Below are 22,056 nucleotides of genomic sequence, written 5' to 3' on the forward strand. Positions count from 1 at the left end.
GTTGTTTTTGTAGATATATCTACAGTGGAGCACCCATAGGGATGCTACTTAAAGAAGAAAAATCTACTTTTCTACAGGAGCCTTTGGCTGAACTCCTTTGCCCCTGAAAAAGTGCAGCTCCTTTCCTTATCCCCCTTGACCCTTACAGTGCCTGCAGGATCTGAGCCAGGAGCTTCTGCAGAGCCCTTGTGTCCACCCATACTTTTCACTGTAGCTAAATTAGCCATAAGCAAAAAGTATAGAATACTACAATTTTTGAGAAATGGTATGCTTTGCAATCACCTTTTATTATATATGCTCAGTTAGTTGCCTGGGAAACATTAACTGTGGCATATCCTGACTGATGAGTATCTAGCTGTGAAACCTTAGCTTTCTTAACATGGTTTTGTGTTTGGTATGTAGCTGTGGTACATTATTTATTAGTCACGGGTCTGCAAGACATCCTTGCAGTATAGATAAACTTTTATCAACACACTATTTTATATTTACAAGCGTCTGACCAAGTGGGTATTCACCCACGAAAGCGTATACTCCAATACGTATGTTAGTCCATAAGGTGCCACAGGACTCTTCGTTGTTTTATATTTAAATATAGCTATGCTCATATTGCATATCAGGGCCAAATTTTGACCTAGTAAATCTAAGTATGTTCAAATCTGAAATGTACCTCCATTGAAGTAAATGAAGCAATAACAGGGATTAATTTAGGCCAAAATCCACAGTGAAGACTGTAGCTTTTTAAAAATGATACCCATGTACTATACTTTGAAGTTCGTTTAGAAATCCGCATGTTCTGGGATGCAAGCCAAAACAGAGACTTAGCTCTAAAAGAAAATTTCTGTGTCCATGAAAAAGCCGCTTTCCTTGTGGAAAGCAATATAAGGCTTTAATAATACAAAGAATTTAAATCAGATGTACATTAAGAAACAACAATAAATTAATATTCCAAAAATCAAATAATTTTTAAAAAAATCATTAAATGACAGTTTAAGTACCGACCTATTATTTACAAAACCCAGAAGCATAAGAGCCAGGAGATAAATAGTAGAGAGCTTGATGAATGTTTTTTCATAACAATAAACACATTCTTACCAAGTATATAGAACTACACCTCTACCTCGATATAACACTGTCCTTGGGAGCCAAAAAATCTTACCGCGTTATAGGTGAAACCGCATTATATCAAACTTGCTTTGATCCACCGGAGTGCGCAGCCCCGCCCCCCCGGAGCGCTGCTTTACCCTGTTATATCCGAATTTGTGTTATATTGGGGTAGAGATGCACATATTTTGTCACAACACAACCTTAGCTGTAACCTAACAGTCAGTTTTGCTTTTAGCAGCTATACGGTGGTTCTTCTAACATGTGACAGTGTGGATCCCAGCATGGGTAGATACGTGTCTAGTGTCCGAGCTCGGACTCTTTTGAATACCAGCATCCGGGGACCACCATGGGCTTCCTTGTGCTCTTGTATGAGGGCATAAATGGCAGACCAGCCCCAATCCTCCCTCAGTTCTGTTATCATCCATAGCAGCAAGACTGATCCTGGATTCTATCTGAACCACTTTGGCTTTCTGAGTTTCACAACCTAACTTTTTGTGAAGAAATATCTTCATTTTTTAAATAAAGTTCTTGTTCTCTTTCACCAACTAAGCAAAGCATTCCAGGTGCTGAGGTATGTGTATTCAAAGATCTACCCTCACCCTTCCTCCCAGCACCAGTACCAATGCCTGCTCCTGCAGCACCAACAGAACTACACTCAGTGCTGTCTGCCATTCCCTGAGGAATACGCCTCTACTCTGGGAAATTCCTTCTCCTCTATTTAGAATAAGGAGCACTCCCCAGAGGGAGGGGAGTGGTACCTTAAAGTGTACTGTAGAAGTTCCCAGTACTGGGTCTGGGCCCAGTTCTGACAGTGGTTGGGCCACCCACAATCTGGCCAATACTTCTCACAGGTCCTGGAGTGGAGCCCTGTCACAGAGTCCCTTTCTTGTCACCAGAGGAACCTCCACATGAGAGGATAAAGCAAGCCCAAGAGAAGCTCCAACTTCCCTTTCTGCCTAAAGAATCAGCCTCTTTCCCTGACAGGGTAGTTGCCTCTTCCCTGACACTGGCCATGGATGACTTTTGACCCTTCAGAAGCTGCTCTCCAGCACAGCAGACACCTTGCAAATTGAGATGACAGTACTCGAAGAGAACATGTATAAACTGTTCAATATCCTCAGTGCCCACAAGGATCTCCCTATCAATTAACAAACATATATTGGGCCCTGCAAAAGGCCTTTGGCACGCCCCAGCCTTGCTTCCTCCAATCTTGATAGCGGCCTTCGTTTGCTTCAAGTCCAGTCCAAGGGAATTGAATGGTCCTTTGTTTCCCACACTAGGATCACTGGTTTGGTGATCCAAGAAAAGACTAGCTCTAGTACATGGATGCTAAAAAATAAGGACCTGTAGTGGGGTGGCTTGGTGGTCTGAGCCTCTGATTCTGGTCTCTCTATCAGCCCAATAAAAACAATAAGGAGTCCAGTGGCACCTTAAAGACTAACAGATTTATTTGGGCATAAAAAAAACCCCACTTCTTCAGATGCCCAATGTGGCCTGGATCACCTGGATGGGGTCCCCGCTGGGTCGGTTTTCTTGCTGGTAACTCCTCATCCTTTCTGTCCAAGGGACAGATGTGCAGGTGAACGAGCCCCTGATGATGTGGCTGATGTGGTTAGGTCCTATGATGGTGTCCCCTGAATAGATATGCAGACAGAGTTGGCAACAGGGTTTGTTGCAGGGATTGGTTCCTGGGTTAGTGTTTTTGTGGTGTGGTGTGTAGTTGCTGGTGAGTATTTGCTTCAGTTTGGGAGGCTGTCTGTAAGCGAGGACTGGCCTGTCTCCCAAGGTCTGTGAGGGATCATTCTTCAGGATAGGTTGTAGGTCCTTGATGATGCGCTGGAGAGGTTTTAGTTGGGGGCTATAGGTGACGGCTAGTAGCGTTCTGTTACTTTCTTTTTTGGGCCTGTCCTGTAGTATTTGATTTCTGGGTACCCTTCTGGCTCTGTCAATCTGTTTCTTCACTTCAACAGGTGGGTATTGTAGTTTTAAGAATGTTTGATAGAGATCCAGATGATGATGTCATCAATATAGCACAAGTAGAGTAGGGCGGTAGGGGACGCCCCTACTCTAGAGCTGAGGAAGCATTCTAAGTCAGCCATAAAAATGTTGGCACAAAAGGACTCCTTGTTGTTTTTGCTGGTACAGACTAACACCCTAAAATTCTTTTCAGAGTGGTAGCCGTATGCTGCAGCTATGTCACAGACCACCAGTCTTAAACCCTAGTTCTCAGGGCTCTTAGGAGTTAGTAATTTCCAACCTGCCAACAGTTGCCACAATAGAAGCTGAACCCTGACGGAGGACTCCAGTCCTGGAATCTGATTGGCAGAATGCTGGGGGTCCACTGAGCTGCTCTTGCAGAGCTTGTTCAGCTCCGCCCGCAGCGGAGAGGGGGGTTGGGGGGCTCTGTCCTTCTCATGCTGTACCCCCCTCCCCCAGGCACATTTCCAGGTCTCTCAGCCCCTCTCTCCAATAGCCGGGCCTGAGCATGAGGCAGAGGGGGTGGGACAGAGCCGCTTCTCCTGACAGGTGTGGGGGTGGCCACTCCGGGTTGCTGCCTCTATGCAGCGCAGCAGCTGCCTGTGAGAGCCCAGCTGGGGAGGTAATGGCAGCCTGCCCTCTCTGCTCTGGGCCCACCCATGTCCAGCTGCTGGGAAGAGTGGGGGCCCTCTGGTTGTGCTCCCCCCCCCTCCCGGCATGTTTCTGGCTTGCTCGGTCCCACTCCCTGGGCCAGGGTAGGGAACGGAGGGGGGGGGGACCACCGCTGCCTCCCCAGCCAGGCAAAACAAAGCACCCTGCAGCGACTGTAACCTTGGTCCTAAAAAGCTAGGCCTCTATCTCCTGAGTTAAAGGAAAATCTGCTAGAAGTCAGCTAAATAAATAACTTCATGTTCTTCCTAAGCTGTAGCCAGCTACTAAAGAGTAACATGCTCCAAATGTGCCTACCTGCTCCCACTTTGGGTGGTGCAACAATACTAGGGTTACCATTTGTCCGGATTCCCCCGGACATGTCTGGCTTTTCTCAGTTAAAAATAGAGTCCGGAGGGAATTTGTAAATGTCCAGACTTCCCCCCCATGCAGAGTGAGCGCGGCTGACAGGGCAGCCGGCCGGATGGTGCCACTTGCATGGGGCTCCGGCAGCCAGAGAGAGCCCCTCCTCCGCTTTCCCCTCCTCTCCCCTGCAGCTGAGATCACTCCCCTCCTCTCTCTCTCTCCCTCCCTCCCCCTCCCTGTATTTGCAGCCAGCCGGCCGTTCGCAACGGGCCTCTGGCAGTCTGGAGCTCCTCCCCCTGCCCAGCGTGCCTCTCCGCAGCACTCTGCGAGGGCGGGAACCGGGCTATGTGCTCCGTGGGGGAGAGGGGCAGCGTGTCGGGCTGCGCGTGGAGCCCGAAACGCTGTTCTGAGCGGCACGGTAAGGGGACCAGGGGGTCAGAGAAGGGGCAGGGAGGTTCTGAAGGGGGCAGTCAAGAGACAGGGAGCAGGGGGAGGGTTGGATGGGTCAGGAGTTCGGGGGGGGCTGTCTGGGGGTGTAAGGTTTTGGGCAGTCAGGGTACAGGTAGGGGGTAGGGTCCTAAGGGGCAGTTAGGGTGGGGGGGTCTCAGGAGGGGACAGTTAGGGGACAAGGAACAGGGAGGCTTAGGTAGGCGGTGGGGTTCTCTAGGGCAGTTAGGAGCAGGGGTCCCAGGAGGGGGCAGTCAGGGGACAGGGAGCAGAGGGGTTTAGATGGGTCGGGAGTTCTGGGGGGGGCTGTCAGGGGGTGGGGAGTGGTTGGATGGGGCGTGGGAGTCCCTGGTGTCTGGGCATGGGGGTGTGGATAAGGGTTGGGGCAGTCAGGGGACAGGTAGGGGGTAGGGTCCTAGGGGACCAGTTAGGATGGGGGGAGGGTCTCAGGAGGAGGCAGTCAGGGGACAGGTAGGGGATAAGGTCCTAGGGGGCCAGTTAGGATGGGGGGAAGGTCTCAGGAGGGGGCAGTCAGGGGACAAGGAGCAGGGAGGCTTAGGTAGGGGGTGGAGTCCTGGGGAGCAGTTAGGTAGAGTTACCATACATCCGGATTTTCCAGGACATGTCCGGCTTTTTGGTCCTCAAATCCCCGTCCTGGGGGAATTGCCAAAAAGCCGAACATGTCCGGGAAAATAGCTTTGCCGGCATCCCTGCCCCAGTCCCCTGCTTACCTTGCGGCTCCCGCAGGCTGCGAGCTGCAGGCAGATTCCCCCGCGGCAGCTGCTGCTGCTGCTCCCCCCAGACACCTCAGCTCTGTGTAGCTGAAGAGCCGAGCTGCCCGAGCGCTACCGGCTTCACGGTTTGCCGGGCAGCCCCCAGACCTCCAGACCCTGCGCCCCCGGCCAGGCGCTTCCCCTCCCGGGCTCTGGCTGCACTGGGGAAGCGCCCGGCTGGGGGCAGGGTCTGGAGGTCTGGGGGCTGCCCGGCAAACCGTGAAGCCGATAGCGCTCGGGCAGCTGTTTCGCAGCTGGGAGGGAGGAGGGGGAATGCAGGGCGCTATGGGGAGGGGGCGGAGTTGGGGCGGGGACTTTAAGGAAGGGGCAGAGTTGGGGCAGGGAAGGGGCGGAGTTGGGGCCAGGGCCCCGTGGAGTGTCCTCTTTTTTAATGAGGAAATATGGTAACCCTAAACAACACCCATTCCAAATTAAGAGAGCAAAACTGGGACCCAAACTATACCCACCAAAAATCATGTATAATGTTACTTTTTTCCAACCATCTTTTTTTCAAATACAGGAGGCACATTGGTTTTTAATAACATGTAGCTCAGATCATTTGATTTTTCTTCAGACTTTACAGAGATGTTCCCCTTTGCCTTCAGTTTTATTCTGGCATTTTCTCAGGACAAACAGTTTTCTAAGGCATCATTATAGAGGGGATAAAATAGGGCTCTGTAATAGAAGCTGACTGTAACTTTATCTAGGGAGAGGCTACCACATCTCCATAATACATTGCATCAGATTCAGGCAACCTCAGGCTTTCTTGTGAGCGATATATTAATAAATTTTCTTTGAATAATTTATAATGTTGCTATGCAAACTAGTTACAGTATTAGGAGTCCTAGAAATGTCAGGTTTCTAAAAAAGTCTTCTATTGGTAAACATACACAATGCAAAATACTACATTAATGCAATACTGAGGCTGTCTTTAAACCCACTAAAGGTAGGAAACCCAGAGTTAAGGTTCCCATGACAACCTTTATGTATGCAGTGCTATGGTTTTAATTACCTGCTTTATGTATAACTCTATAAGTACCCTATTTTCATTTTATGGATTTTAGGTACACTGAGCACTATCTATAGTACATCTTAATTACACTTGCACTACTCAGCAAATCTCATACATATGAGTTAACTATAGTAAACTGATGTATAGAAATATCTTTCATAGTAACATTCAGTTGTCTGTTATATGCATCCAGATAAGATAATTATAGCTTACTTGCCTGCCCCACTGTAATGCATTGGCTAATCCTGTTTCTCAGAGTTATAGTAGCGGAACACCGATAACTCATTATAATATAGAGAGCTCCTAGAAGTCAAGGCAAGATAAAGGATGAGGTAAACTGAAACCGGTACTTAATGGTAAGTTGAACCAGAATGATGGTCACTTTATTCAGCTCAGCATGAAATTATAGCTTCCATATCCTACACATACGTTGTTCCCCAACACTAGCACGTCCTTTACAAGGGCAGTACTATTGCTTACTTTCCTTCTACTTTCTTCAATTCACAGACAGCTTGACTGACAGCGTGAAATCCTTGCAAAGCTCATATTAGGCTGCCAGAATCACTATATACCCATACAAAATTAAGAGTTACTTTTTGTGAGTTTCTGAGCCCTAGAAAGGGGCAAGTTTAGCTGCAGTTTTGCTGTACTTAACTTGATCATTGGCTCTGCTAATCCTTTAAGGGGTGCACAGAACTTTAAAGTTGGGGTTACTAGAGTCTAGTACCTCAACCTCTTGACCTCTTTTGGATGAGATCCTGAAGGGTATAGGAGACTACAGGGCAGATTATTTAGCAAAAGAGGACCTATCTCAGTGCAAGCAGGAAGTGAAGCACCATTTGGTGAATTTTGTAGGGGATATTTTATTTACAGGCACTCTAGGAAGTTCATAGTTTGTGGCAGTGAGAATCTATTTTAGGGCAGGGAACCTGCATGCCTTAAATTCCATAAGTACTCAGTAAAAGTTTGGAAGACTGTCACCAAAAGAATATAATAAAAAAAGAAAAGAATGTGTTTGTTAAAAAGCAGATTTGAACACCATCTAGTGGTTTTCAGTTCTCAAACTACTAGTAGTACCTCTGGCAAATTTGTAGGGATAATATTACATGTACGAAAAATTAAAAGGTGGAAATGAAGGCCTGGAAAAAAACCAACCTGTTTTTATGTCTGCAGTTGTCATTGGCAGTAACCTGTTTAGAAATGCATAAATAAGGGTTTTTTTTTAATTTGACAAACTAGCAAATATATTTGTTAAAGTAATCATCTGTTATTTAACACTGAATAAATAATTTGAACCTCCACTAAAGTCACCAATTACAAAGGGATAAAAATCCAGTGAACATCCTCAATGAACAACAGTTTGGAGGAGAAGAGCAAAGGGAAATGTTATAAATCTTGAAATCCATATAACTTGATCAGTAATAAAGCCTTGTACATAACTCTATTAAATACCACTTGCAATATATCACTACACATAAATATTCTACATAGTCATAAGTGAGAAATTGTCATTACTATCTTAGCATACAATTTAATGCAAGATTGGAACATGACTACTCCTCAAAGTAAAAGGGAAGCGGGGATCAAATTCAAATACACCTCTACCCCAATATAATGCGACCCAATATAACACGAATTTGGATATAACACAGTAAAGCAGCGCTCCAGGGGGGCAGGACTGCGCACTCCAGTGGATCAAAGCAAGTTCGATATAACATGGTAAGATTTTTTGGCTCCCAAGGACAGCGTTATATCGGGGTAGAGGTGTAGTTGCTTGACTTTAGCTACATTATCTAGCTAGGAAGAGACTCTATCCCATCCACTGGCTCTTTTAGCAAAGATTCAATGGGTCAAAATCTCTGCTGACATAAGTAGATAAGTTCCATTGATTTCAGTAGTGTTTCAACCATTTATGCAATCAGGGAATTTGGCCCAATATTTTATAAGGTACTGTCATCTGAAATTTGACTCTAGGAATTTCAACCTTCCAAACAATTTATAAAAAAGGCAACTGAAGTTCTGATGCTTAAACAGCTTAAACCTTTCTTAAGTCTTACTTTCCACCCTAATGACAGGTTTCAGAGTAGCAGCCGTGTTAGTCTGTATCTGCAAAAAGTACTCCTGTTCTTTTTCCACCCTAAAAGTGTTAAACTAATCCCTCATAGGAATTTGATAATTTCTTGCAGCTCCAGAATGGACAAAGAAACAGGCTGAGACAATAATTATTACTTTCAATCCTATCAGCAAGTTGAAGACTCACCAGGGGCCAGTCCTCTTCAAGCTATAGAGACAACAATGTGGCATCTCCTAGAATCTTTCTTTTTAACAAGACAAAATACAGTGAGTTTCAGTGGTGAAAAATCCAGGCACCAGGCAATCAGATACAATTCCTAACATTGGCCCTGATCTTCCAAGTGACTCTGTGTGGATGAAATCCTGAGCCCATCCAGAAGCCTTCTGATGTTAATGAGGCTTCATACAAATGTGATTCACCCCCACTCTGCAAATTGGGGGCCCTTGATAGTATGCTGGCATCCTTAGGTATGAGAATAAAGAACATGCAGTCTTAGTAACAGGCAAATTGCAACTAAAATCTCTCGAGGTTAAAAAAAATCTGTAATTTAAAAAAAGGCTACTGGGCTGACTGAGGACAAAGAATGTTGGAGAGGTAACGCAGAGTCAAAAATTGTAGAATTCTAGTATTCCTGAGCAAATCAACATTTACTAGTACACCTCTACCTTGATATAATGCTGTCCTCGGGAGCCAAAAAATCTTACCGTGTTATAGGTGAAACCGCGTTATATCGAACTTGCTTTGATCCGCCGGAGTGCGCAGCTCGCCCCCCCAGAGCTCTGCTTTACCGCGTTATATCAGAATTCGTGTTATATCGGGTCGCGTTATATCAGGGTAGAGGTGTATTGGTGGAAGAAGAAAAAAAGATACCTCTTCTGTCAGGGTTAGAACTCTTAAGATTACTGAATATGTAGTTAATTAGAAAACAAAAACTATGTTTAGTGACAATTAAGGTGGTGGCAGGACAAACCCTCACCTGTGGAAAACCTTAAAAGCATAGAAACAAGAAATTAAGGGCAAAGATTCCTGCATTCATTTCCACATTCATATTGCCTCCAACAATAATGCACTCCATAATTACTCCCACTCGCCTTTTACTTCCATCAATTGTAGATACCCAAAAGGAACAGGCACCCCAATTTCATCAAACTTGCACCCTGATGCAAAACCTTAAGTGGCCTCATGCTTTTATATTAAGGGATCAGCATAGCTGATTGTTGCACATTCAATGCATATGGGATATTGTTTTGTCTTAACACTTTTGATATCCTGATCTTTTATACAGCTTTGCTGTACCTCAGTAGATAGTTATGCAGAGACAAGGAAAAGGGGAGCAGCACCTGCCTGGGAATCACAGAAAAACTGTACTGTTGAAGCTGCTCCTGACCGTGCCAAACCTCCTGCAGGATCTCAGAGGATGTGATGTACCTCAATTTTTTGTCTAACATTTTCTCAACATTTAAAAGTTAACAGAAGTAAGTACACAAAGAGCAGTCCTCCATGATGAACTGGTGATGGCATAGCCTTTCAGCGGGAGCCAACTTCCACGAAAAGAGGAGTCTATGTCATCACTCCCCAAAACATAGCCTCTCATTGGCTTCTGGAAATGGATACAGTCAGGACTGGCTACAGCAGCAAAAATGCAGGTATGCTAGCAGTTCTGCCTTTTGCACTCTCCTTTTGGGACCCAGTCCCTTCCTGTGTGAAGCATACATTCTCAGCATTCAAAAATACCTATGCTAGATAACTTCAAGTATGACAGCCGATTGTGACATTAGCCAGGGTACAATCTGGACTGATGGACAGCTGTGTCCTCTCAATTTTCCAACCTGGGGTGCTCTTTACTCTGCTTTGCTGTGAGAGCAACCACTCCTAGCCTGCTCTCACACAGTTCCAGCTATATGGGAAGAGTGCCCGCCACTCATGAATTACACTGCAGGCCAACACCAGCAAACTCCCAGTCCCAGTCTTTCCCCCCAGTAATGTGCATTTTGTACTGCCCAGCACCCTCCTGGACAATACAAGCTCAGATAAAGTCCATCATATATTAGTAGAAAATGATATCCACAAACCCTTTTATCCCAAATAGAGTTTTCCCAAACCCTTCAATCCAAACACACTGATTTAGATAAAACAGAAACACCGATGTATTAACTACAAAAAGATAGAATTTAAATGACTACAAGTAATGAGGCATATGTCTGAATTGGTTACAAAGAAATAAAAGATGAAGCACAACTTAAGCTAAGTGAATACAAAGCAAAGGTGTCTCTCACCAGTGTTCCAGCAATCTTACTGGCTGAACCTCTTTTAGTCAGGATCTCTTTCCCCTTCCCTCTGTCCAGTGCTGCTTCCTTTGTTCTTCAGGGGTTGATGCTGTCATGGGTAGAGAGCAAGGGAGAGATGATTTGGGGCATCTGCCCTCTTCTCTTATAGCCCTTTCTCTTGCACAAGAATCCTCTCCAGCTGATGTTCAGGAGACAGAAAGTTGGGATGGCCAGGAACCTTAAGCTGCTTCTTTTTCAAAATGTAAATCTTTTGTCCACACCCTCTCTCCTGCTAAAGAGTGGCCCCTTGATCAAGTGATGGTCCCTTTGATCCCATTGACACCTGGCTGAGGTGTGAGCTAGCCTTTCGTCTCTGGGAAACTTGTTGTGATTGCCCTCCAGAATATGTTGGAACATGTCTCAGTAATATCACAGTGGAATCTTATATCTTTACATACAATGTTACCACTCAAATTTACCAGGACAATAATTATCAGCAAATCATGAGTTTTCAAATGCTACGTTACACTTTGTACAAAATTTAATATAGTCTTGTAAAAGGGGTGAACATAGAGATACAAACTGTTACACCCATTCTTGGCCAATGCTGGGAATTGAACTGGTGACTTCCAGAGGTTTAAAAAAATATATATGCTCTTTAACTGCTTGAGCATGGCTCTCAGGGTGAGAGCCATCACGCATAGGCACCAACTCCATGGGTGCTCTGAAGCTGGAGCACCCAAGGGAAAAAATAGTGGGTGCTGTACTCCCCACCATTCCCCTCCCAGTGCCTCCCACCCATGGGCAGGCCCCATGAATCAGCGCCTCTCCCTCCATCCGTGTGCCTCCCACCCGCTGTGATCAGCTGTTTCATGGCGTTCAGGAGTTTCTAGGGAGGATGGAGGAGGAGCGAGGGTGCAGTGTGCTTGGGGGAGGGAGCAGAACTGGGTGGGAAGAGGCAGGGCAGGGTCTTGGGGAAGGGGTGGAGTGGGGGCAGGGTATGGGGTAGAGCCAGGGGTCAAGCACCCCTGAGCACTTTGGAAAGTTGGCATGTGTGGTATCACAGACTTATAGCCTGTGTGGCTTGGACACAGAGCATATGTATGCACTGCATCTGGGAGTGAGCCTCCCAGCCCAGATCACAGACTCTCACACTAGTAGGGTTACCATATTTTGAGTGTCCAAAAAGAGGACACTCCACGGGGCCCCGGCCCCACCCCCACCCCCGCCCCAACTCCACCCCTTCCCCAAAGTCCCCGCCCCAACTCCGCCCCCTCCCCTGCTTCCCGCGAACATTTGATTCGCGGGAAGCCTGAAGCAGGTAAGGGGGAGGGGGAGGAGGCGCAGCCCAGTCTGGCCCCCCCAGCGTCTCCAGCCTGGCTCGGCTCGGGCCCTGGGGTGCCGGCCCCGGGCCAGCCCCCGGCCGAGCACCCCCGGCCAGCCCCAGCACCACCGGCCCGGCCCCGGCCCCCGGCCCAGCACCGCCAGCCCAGCACCGCCGGCCCCCAGCCCGGCCCAGCCCCGGCCCCCGGCCCAGCACCGCCGGCCCGCATGTTCAAATTTTCCCGGACATGTCCGGCTTTTTGGGATTTCCCCCCAGACGGGGATTTGAAGCCCAAAAAGCCGGACATGTCCGGGAAAATCCGGACGTATGGTAACCCTACACACTAGCATACTAAAAATAGCTGTGGAGAGGTTGCAGCAAGGCTCTGAGACCTTGTGTCAGAGCCTGAGCACCAGCTTGTGTTGCAATGTCAAAGCACTGACTATACAGCTATTTTTAGCATGCTAGCGCCAGCCCCACCAGCTCAAATCTGTGGACCTAGGCTAGGAGGCATGCTCCCACATGCAGTGTAGATATACCCAGAAAGGACATATGTCAGAAACAGACAGTTAAGGGTTAATCCCCCTTTTACCTGTAAAGGGTTAAGAAGTTCACCTAGCCTAGGTGACACCTGACCAGAGGAACCAATGGGGGGACAAGATTTTTCAAGAGGAAGGAGGGAAGTTTTCCTTTGTCTCAGTGTTCGTTAAGTTTTGTGCTGGAGAAAAAAAAGATCCAGGAATCAGCCTCTTATCAGAGTAGTGAGTATTAGAGAAGAAATAAATAGGTTTATGTTTATTTTCTTTTGTGACTTGTCTTGTGCATTAGAGGGAAAATCAATCAGGTTCTTAAAAAGAAGGCTTTTAATTAAAGAAAGAAAGGTGAAAGGAAAACCTCTGGGAGAGAGCATACAAGCTTCTCTCACAGACAACAGATTCAAAACACAGAGGATGTTCCCCTAGGCAAAACCTTAGTTACACAAAAGAAATCCCAATTTGATTTTCCCTCTAATGCACAAGAGGCATTAACCCTTAACTGTCTGTTTATGACAACATATAACACACACACCATGACAGGTTTCAGAGTAGCAGCCGTGTTAGTCTGTATCCGCAAAAAGAACAGGAGTACTTGTGGCACCTTAGAGACTAACAAATTTATTAGAGCATAAGCTTTCGTGGGCTACAGCCCACTTCTTCGGGTGCATATAGAGTGGAACATATATTGAGGAGATATATATACACACATACACAGAGCATGAACAGGTGGGAGTTGTCTTACCAACTCTGAGAGGCCAATTAAGTAAGAGAAAAAAACTTTTGAAGTGATAATCAAGATAGCCCAGTACAGACAGTTTGATAAGAAGTGTGAGAATACTTACAAGGGGAGATAGATTCACACACCATATTATTTCTCTGAACTGTTCGGGAGAGGGCTAAACATTGCAGGGCACATGGTTTTGAGAAAATTTGGGCACGCCTTGGAGTCACTCTGCAAGTAGTAACTAAGGCTGGTGGAAGCCAGAGTGGGGCCATGAGGCTGCAGACAGGCCACGGGGGTCAGAGCTTGTGAACCAGGGCTGTCTAGCACACAGACAGGGTGCAACTTGTATGTTGGTTGTGGGTGGCACAGGTTGGGAGCTACAACAGCAAAGCATTGTGAGGCATCCAGGGTTAGAGGGTAGGCAGTGACACAACCCCTCACTGCTTTGGATTGTACCCAGAACATGACATTCATAAAAGCTATAAAGATTAATATTTTTCATTACCTTCCAAAACTTGCACACTATTGTCCAAAAGTTCTCCCTTGTGAGCCAGTTTGCTCACTCTGGATGGACCCAAAAGCATCAAGCATGATAACCAAAGGCTTAATGTCTTTTTACTAAGATTTGCTTTAGTGGACCTCTCTCTTCTTTGCAACATCTCTTCAGGACATAAAGAATATCCACATGACTCCTAGCAAAAGGAAGAATGACTGCAGACCCAGCAACCATTGATCTATCAATGGAACTATCACCAACATCTTCTGAAAGTGATACGTGGGGAAAAGCCTGCTTTCATGAGCATTGCAATAACAGTTAAAACATGAATGGCCACCAGCTTGCTCTGCCCCCCTTACCATGTTTCCCACAAGTTCAGGGACTGTAATATTTCCTAGCCCTTCTGTTGGGAACTGGGGAAGTGAATCTGGCCCTATATATTTACAAGTTTGTTTTAACGGGAAGAGTTTACCTGTGAACTCTGACTTAGTCCTTGACACTTAACAGCAATTTTTCCATTGCTTGGAAAATCGATAGCTATATACTCTTTATTCGGATTCTCTTTTTTGCTATTTTCTTTCCTATGCAGAACCAGCAGGGAGCCCCAGTGTTTCCTGTCAGGAAACAAGAGCCCTCTAATATTTTTCTCAACTCAAAACCTTTCTCTTCCTCAAGGCAAAATTGCCTCAGGGAGATAGCCTGATATTTTCCCAATTAATCCCTTGCCTCAAGGGCAGGGTCTCAGGAACCCCATATACTATCAGTACTAAGAACTGACAGTATAAATCCATCTGCCAAAGATCTACTGTCACTCCCAACTGCTACAGAACCTTCTGATTTCAATATTCCATCCCTTCAACCTTTAAAGGACCATTACACAATGTTATACAGATGTGCACATTAATATGGAATATCCCTGTTTGTGCTACTACATTAAGAACATACCATCAAAAAGAGATCTCTATTCACTTTGATTTTATTCTGCTAATAATGAATTACCTTTCCTTTGGTGATTTTTTTTTCAGGCTGTACTGCAGGGACCATTACAGGACTTCATTCAGTTGCCTGGGAATGGCTGGAATGACCATCCTGAGTCTGCATCCCACATGCAGAAATTGAAAGAAGGTTAATTAATAACTTCAAATCTCATGGCTATCATAGAGCTTACAGAAGAACTAGGAAGCCTTTGATATTCTTTCCGTCTCCAGCCCAGCCATCCCTGTTTGTCCGCTGGTCCTGCCACACCCATTCTCACAGGCACATCTTCTTTCCCACCTACCAGCAACTGGTCCAGTTCATCATCTAAAAGCTCTGTCGTCTTCTGCCTGCTTATTAATCTGTCCTATCATCTGAAAGTTCCATTGTCTCCATATCCCAGTCTCACTAGTCAACCAGTCTCCCTAGTAAAGCTTACATTTTCCACCTGAGATCTCTGCCTCCTCACAATTCTTGAAAGCAAAGATGTCATCCCCCATGCTTGTGTAACTCCCATACTTATACTGCAGAATTATTAATTATTATGTTATTATATTATTTTATAAGTCCAAAGAAATGGAGTGAAGCATTGGGGAGGAGACATGGGTTTTAGTTGAATCATCTGTGTCTGTGCATATGTGCAGAGATCAGGTCATGGCAACTTAGAAAGGCCCAGAGACATCTAGAGGAGGAAGGTATGTGATAGTTACTAGACATGCTCAATAGCTCTTTTTAAAGCTGTACAGAAATTTTCCATTAAAGGTAAGCAGTCTGTCAGGTCCACACATTCACCCTCTGAGAACTGAGTCAGAGGTTAAGTGGGAAAGGTTATAAATATGGGAGTTGGAGAGAGCCCTAGAGAATCAATGGCTGATCAATGCATAGCTAAGAGATCTGTGTGTTATGAAGGCAGCATCTCAATACCTGTACCATTTTGGATATAGATTCTCTGTTTTGCTAGAAAATGGAGACAGTCAACTATTAGTTCGGGCATTGGAATTAGCTTCTGACTGCTAGGCTCTTAGGACTGTTGTTTTGCTGAGGATATTCTGAAGTATTTGAATGGGATCTTAGAGGCTTCTATTCTCCTTAGGCTCTGAAGAATCCAGGTGACACACACATACATTTTGAGGCCATGTTATAGGGACTGAGAAATCCTTTCTGTGAAAATGTGTCTCTATGTGTGTACCAAAATATAAAATTATATATGGTCTTTTGAAACCTTGCACAGAAGTATATGTAACTGCAACAAGTGGGGCAGTCTGTACAAAGAACCCCCATAAGTTTACTGCCAAATAGTCTTGTTTAAGAGGTTATTCAGAAGTATTCCAAATACTGTTTGCAAATATTTGTGTATGAGTTAAATGTTTGTTCACTAAGAAATTGCATAGTATGCTCTATTTGAAGCTGATTAACAGCTGTTATTAACACCTATATTCAGGGTTTTGCATAGTATAGGTCTGAGTTTTAACTCCATGTTATATGTTCTGAAGGCTTGAAAACACTAAACCCTGGCTTGTACTTCAGCACAGAGGCTTTGACAGAGTGAGAGTAACCTCAGGCTGACTTGCCACACTTTGCAAGCTTCCCCATGTGGGCCAAATTGAGGAGATAATTGGTTAAGGACTGGATGAGTAAACAACTAACAAGGTGATTCAGCTTGTCAGCTGGGGACAGTTAAAAGAGAAACAGGAAGACATAGGAGAGGAAGAAGAAATTTGGAAGGAGGGGCTAGAGAAGTCCAGGATCTCATTGTAATCTCTAATTCTCTTTCTCCTTGTGTGTGGGGAGAAGGTAAAAACCTTATGTTGTAGGGAACAAGCATTTGTATAGCATAGTGTCAATAAAGCATGTGGTGTTGAACCTCTGCAGGAGTTTGTGGGGACTGTTTGCAGTAAGGAATCCATGGTGAGGGAATACTGCCTTGTGATAGAGGCAAACTGAGATGCAGGAAAAGGGGGAGTATAATAGTTATACAAAACATTATCTCAGCAGTTAGTGAGTGAGCCAGGTATTCACATTTAGGAAACAGAGAAAGTGGGGGGAGGCTTTGCACTTATGTAAGGGAGCTGTTGGCCCCTTACTGAAACTTGGTGAGATATATATACTTTTGGTTGTCCCTCTTCCACTACCAGGAGAAAGGGGAAGGGCCAAAGAGAAGTCAGGATCCTGAACCTGACACTTCCCAGGGCCAAGTGGGAGAGGGCAATGTTACCAACTTACAATTTTGTCATGAGTCTCATGATAATTATTTTCCTTAAAGCCCCAGCTCCTGGAGTCAAGTGGATATGGGATGATTTCAGTCTTCATTCTTAAAGAAAAAGTAAGTTTCTAGCCCTTGTGGCTGTGAAGAAAATTTCAAAATGTGACCCCAATGCGCACCCTAAAGCTCAGAAAGCAAATGAAAAGAACACCAAATCTATTATTGTTACAGAATTTCATGATTTGTGATGAGCCTGACTCATGACTTTTGAATATTTGGGATGGGCAATACTGAGAGGGCAATGCTCCAAGTCAGCCCGATGGACAGGGAAGGTAGGCCAAGAAGGGAGTCAAAAGCCCAGTGGCCCATTTTCCCTGTGAGATGGGGCTGCCTGAGCCACAGTGGGCAGAGCTAAGGAGAGAGCAGCAGCCAGAGCTGGGTGGGGGAGAGAACTGTCAGGGGCAGAGAAGGCAGAGCTGAGCTGAAGGCAGAGCAGCAGCCAGAACCAGAGGAGCCAAAGGAACAGCCCAGAAGGTAGAGTCAGGCTGGAGGCAAAGTAGCAGTAACTCTGAGCCAGAGGAGGCGGGGCTGGGCTGGAGCCAGGGGCAGTGAAGACCTGCCACACTGACAGTAAGCTAGAGATGAGCTACAACAGGGAGCTGCGGGGCCAGAGTCAGGATAGTGGATGCCTGCCATGCTACGAGTACACCAAAGCTGAGAATGATGAACCGTTGGGGAGAGCGAGGTGGGGACGCTGGGCAGTGAGGGCCCAGCGGAGGGAGATATTGCCATGCAAGAGGACCTTGAAAGTTGGACTGGGGGAGAGGAGGGTGACCCCTATGAAAGGGCTGATGCTGGGGAGGAGGGTCCTGCCACCTATGGCCTGAGGGCATGTAGCTGCCATCAGACCCATGGTATCATTGCAGTGCATCCAAGTTCTGGGAGGGAGGCCTGGGACATGTGAGGAATAGACTGTGAACTTTTCTTAAGTTGCAGAGACTACTGTTTATGGTGTTCCCCATGCTCATAAGGAAGGGTCCTTTGTTCTTTTGATCTTTTCCATTTTTCCCCTTATTTTTCTTAGTTGCTGTTTAATAACTTGTATTTGGTTTAAACGTAATGTAGTGATCAGTGGGTCAGGAAAGTGGCTGGTGTGGAGAGAGTACCCCAGAATGGTGACACCCTGGCCTAAGTGACCACAACAAGATTGAGGGTTAAGCCTCAGAGGAATCCTGGACCCAGCCTTATTGGGGTTACGAGGACTACTGCATTGGAGAATGGAAGAGGAGTTCTCAAGGTCAGGCAGGCATCCGAGTTTAGAGTGAGGACTCAGATTCTTTCACTATCCTATTCCACCAGGATGGTACAGAAGCTAGGAAAGTTCCCCACAATAGCGGGACAATTCCCCTACTTACACCTACACTGTAAACTGGCCAGCTTAATGAAAGTTCAAAGAGAAAAGCAGATGTATGCTGGCAAACAGAAGGGAGAAGTGTCTGTATTCCTAACCAGTTCAACATACACCCTACTGCTTTCTTATATGGACCAGCTGGGATAGTTGCGTCTCCTCTTCTTTCCTTAACTGGCCCCATTCTCTGCAGTTGATGCCTTTCACTAAATCAACTCTCTCTAGTTACAATTTGTAACAATATTCTCCCATAAGCTGACTATTATTTGCAAGGTGTTGTTACCTTGTCTTCCCTCTGTTTTCAAGTTTAAACTATTTTTTTGTTTCTTTGTCTGCTAGAAAAGTTTGAACCCACTTCCCTTTCTTTCTATTGTATTCCAGGGGAAAAGAATCCCCATCCCAGAGTTCTTACACCTAGGGTTACCATATCCAGCAAATAAAAAAGGACCCTCCACGGGCCCTGGCCCTGCCCATTTCCCCACCCCCAACTCCGCCCCCTCCCACTCCCAGCCACGAGGAAAGGGCTGCCCGAGCGCTACCGGCTTCACGGTTTGCCGGGCAGCCCCCAGACCCTGCGCCCCCGGCCGGCGCTTCCCCAGCGCAGCTGGAGCCCGGGAGGGGAAGCGCCCAGCTGGGGGCGCAGGGTCTGGAGGCTGCCCGGCAAACCGTGAAGCCGGTAGCGCTTGGGCTTCGGGCAGCCCCATTGCCTCCGGACCCTGCGCCCCCAGCCGGGCACTTCCCCTCCCGGGCTCCGGCGGCGCAGGGTCCGGAGGCACGGGGGCTGCCCGAAGCCGGTAGCGCTCGGGCAGCCCGGCTCTTAAACAGAGCCGAAGAGTCGGGGAGGAGCAGAGCCTCCAGCCGCGGCGGCTCTGCTCCTCCCCGACTCTTCGGCTCTGTTTAAGAGCCAGGCTGCCCGAGCGCTACCGGCTTCGGGCAGCCCCCGTGCCTCCGGACCCTGCGCCGCCGGAGCCCGGGAGGGGAAGTGCCCGGCAGGCGGCTGGGGTCCGGAGGCAAGGGGGCTGCCCGAAGCCGGTAGCGCTCGGGCAGCCCGGCTCTTAAACAGAGTCGGGGAGGAGCAGAGCCGCCGCGGCCAGAGGCTCTGCTCCTCCCCTGACTCTTCGGCTCTGTTTAAGAGCCGAGCTGCCCCAGCGCTTCCGGCTTCGGGCAACCCCCATGCCTCCGGACCCTGCGCCGCTGGAGCCCAGGAGGGGAAGTGCCCGGCTGGGGGCACAGGGTCCGGAGGCATGGGGGCTGCCTGAAGCCGGTAGCGCTCGGACAGCTCGGCTCTTAAACAGAGCTGAAGAGTCAGGGGAGGAGCAGAGCCGCCATTTTCCCGGACGTGTTCGGCTTTTTGGCAATTCCCCCCGGACGGGGGTTTGAGTGCCGAAAAGCCGGACATGTCCGGGGAAAAAGAGGACGTATGGTAACCCTACTTACACCAGTAGCTAAGGAGCCAGCCCTCCCTAGGTATACATCCTCTCCTGCACTGCCATTTCTCAACTGTGCTGGAACATCCTGGTCTGACTCCCTGCATGAGTCAACTCCTGTTGCCATTCTATGAGCAAATCAGCAGCACCTATGAGAGCGCCATATAAACCTCTTTCATGGCATACTCCAATTGCATTGCCATCATAGTTTAAGTACAGTTATTCACTTGCACAACAAGACAGGGATCAGGTCCTCATAGTTTTGTTTTCCCTTGTACACTAAGACATAAGAGTGTAAGGAATATGTTGTCCTTAACAGCGATGCCATCAATTATTGGAGGAGAGACCTGAGAGGCTTGCATTTATCTGGGCAGATAAAGAACCTTTCAGGTTACCTTCACAGTGTATTTATTTGTAATTTGTAAATTCACAGATGTATTCTGTGAACTTTCTTATGTGGTTTTTAATTTTTTTTTTAAACATTTCAGTGCAAGTATTTTCAAGTACTTTTTTATTTTCTCATCATTGAGCAGAACCTAGTAAGATCACTGTATTCTCTCCCTCACTTCCAACCTATTAAGGTCTCCATCTTGCAGGAATGCAGATAAGGATTGTGAAAGTGCACTTCTGAACTGTGGATGGGACTGCTCAGCATGGTGCTTTGTTATTCATGACACAATAAGGTTAAGTAAACTGAGGGGAGTGGGCGCTGCTGGCTGGCTGTTGAGCTGGCAAGAACACTGTGCCCAGTATTTATTAAATAATAAATCCTGTTCCCTCAGTGTCAGTTTCCCCATACTGGGTCACTTCTTGTGGCAAGACTAACCTGTTTACTCTGTTGTTCCTGCCCTTTCACATATGTAGATGTTGTTTTTATGAGCTATGACATTATTGTCCTTTCAGGGAACTGATTGCTGTGGAAGACACTGGGTGTATGTTCCTTTATTTTATAGAAAATGTAGATCAGTTGTTTATGTAAAGGGAGCTCAAAAGCTTTAGTGAGAGGTGCCTTACAAATGTATACAATAAAATAATGAAAAATATGCATTTTATCTCTTCCTTGTATAGAATGTAATCCGTTATCAAATATCTGAATTACTTTTGGATTAAAAATACAAATGTGGAAAATAATAGTATCCTAGCATACAATTAAATAACTTTCTTGTGAGATGCAGGTGGGGAAGAATATGGGTTTTTGTTTTTTCTATGCATGTTTGAAAAACCTTGACAACTATTATCATAGGTAATTTTCTTGAACCACCACCCTGGGATTGGCTAGCTACACCATATCCCGGATGTTCAATGATTATCCTTCTGTTTAGGACAGCAAAGAGTCAATGATTTAGAAAAATTAGAAGAGGGAATGAGAATTTTATTTGCCTGCTTTTGAAGATGAGGTAATAAAATAGTATACTATTTTCTCACAAAATAACTAAGACCCCCCAACTCTACGAACACTTATGCACACACTTAACTTTACTGCCATGAGTAGTTCACTACTCATGTTAGTAAAGTTAAGCATGTGCGTAAGTAACTGTGTGCAGGACCAGGGCCTAACCCAGCAGTTGGAGAGGATAATAAGTGACCATGTAATCCGTCTACCTCTCATCACTATTGGTTGAGGGCAAAAAAGAATTAGTTGAGGTAAAACTTGGATTATACTATCTGGTTTGGAGGAAACAGCATCACTTTTCCTCTTGTGATTTGATCATGGATTTTAAATGGGATTAGTTTAATGTTTACCCCAAAAAACCCCACCACAACTTAAAGTTTACATAATTGCACCATAAATATTGCAAACTAAAGGGGCAGCCAGAAAGTTCTAAGCAAGATGTTTCAAGCAGAATTCCTTCATAAACATGCTTTTTCCCTACACAACAGGATTAGCCTTTAAGACCTCACACAGACCGCTAACTGCTATCTTGAGAGCATGTCTTGTATAGACTGTAAATCAATATGGAGGTTTAGGGATTATATCAGCAGATGTTGAGGGATGAATTGGAGCTGGATGAAAAGCAAATCGGGAAATATTTTGAAAAGTTCCTTATCCAAGGAACAGACTGAATCCCCAGTTCTTTGTCTGACAAGAAAATAGGGTTGTCCCCTATTGGAACCATTATGGAAATACTAGTTATGGCTCAATAGTTACAGTTAAGTTTAGTTTTGCACTTATAGCAGAGTTTCAATGTCTGTAGTATGTATAAAAATACAGTTAACCTCCCCAAAATTACAGCACTTTGAGTATAGAATATGTGTTTTGAGCAATGACAGATAAATCTGCTAATTTGTTTAGGA

The 22,056-nt window shown here is 46.0% G+C and overlaps 1 protein-coding gene across 1 annotated transcript in view; it reads left to right on the plus strand.

The window, feature by feature from the left end:
* The first annotated feature begins 17,025 nt into the window (after positions 1-17,025).
* Positions 17,026-22,056, plus strand: part of HOMER1 (homer scaffold protein 1) — a 144,083-nt gene continuing 139,052 nt past the window's right edge. The window contains exon 1 of the mRNA XM_065550054.1: positions 17,026-17,046. The gene's annotated coding sequence lies outside the window, so the exon portion shown is untranslated. The remainder of the gene's footprint in view (positions 17,047-22,056) is intronic.

The sequence above is a fragment of the Chrysemys picta genome, chromosome 6 (genome assembly GCF_011386835.1).
Source record: "Chrysemys picta bellii isolate R12L10 chromosome 6, ASM1138683v2, whole genome shotgun sequence".
Lineage (NCBI taxonomy): Eukaryota > Metazoa > Chordata > Testudines > Emydidae > Chrysemys > Chrysemys picta.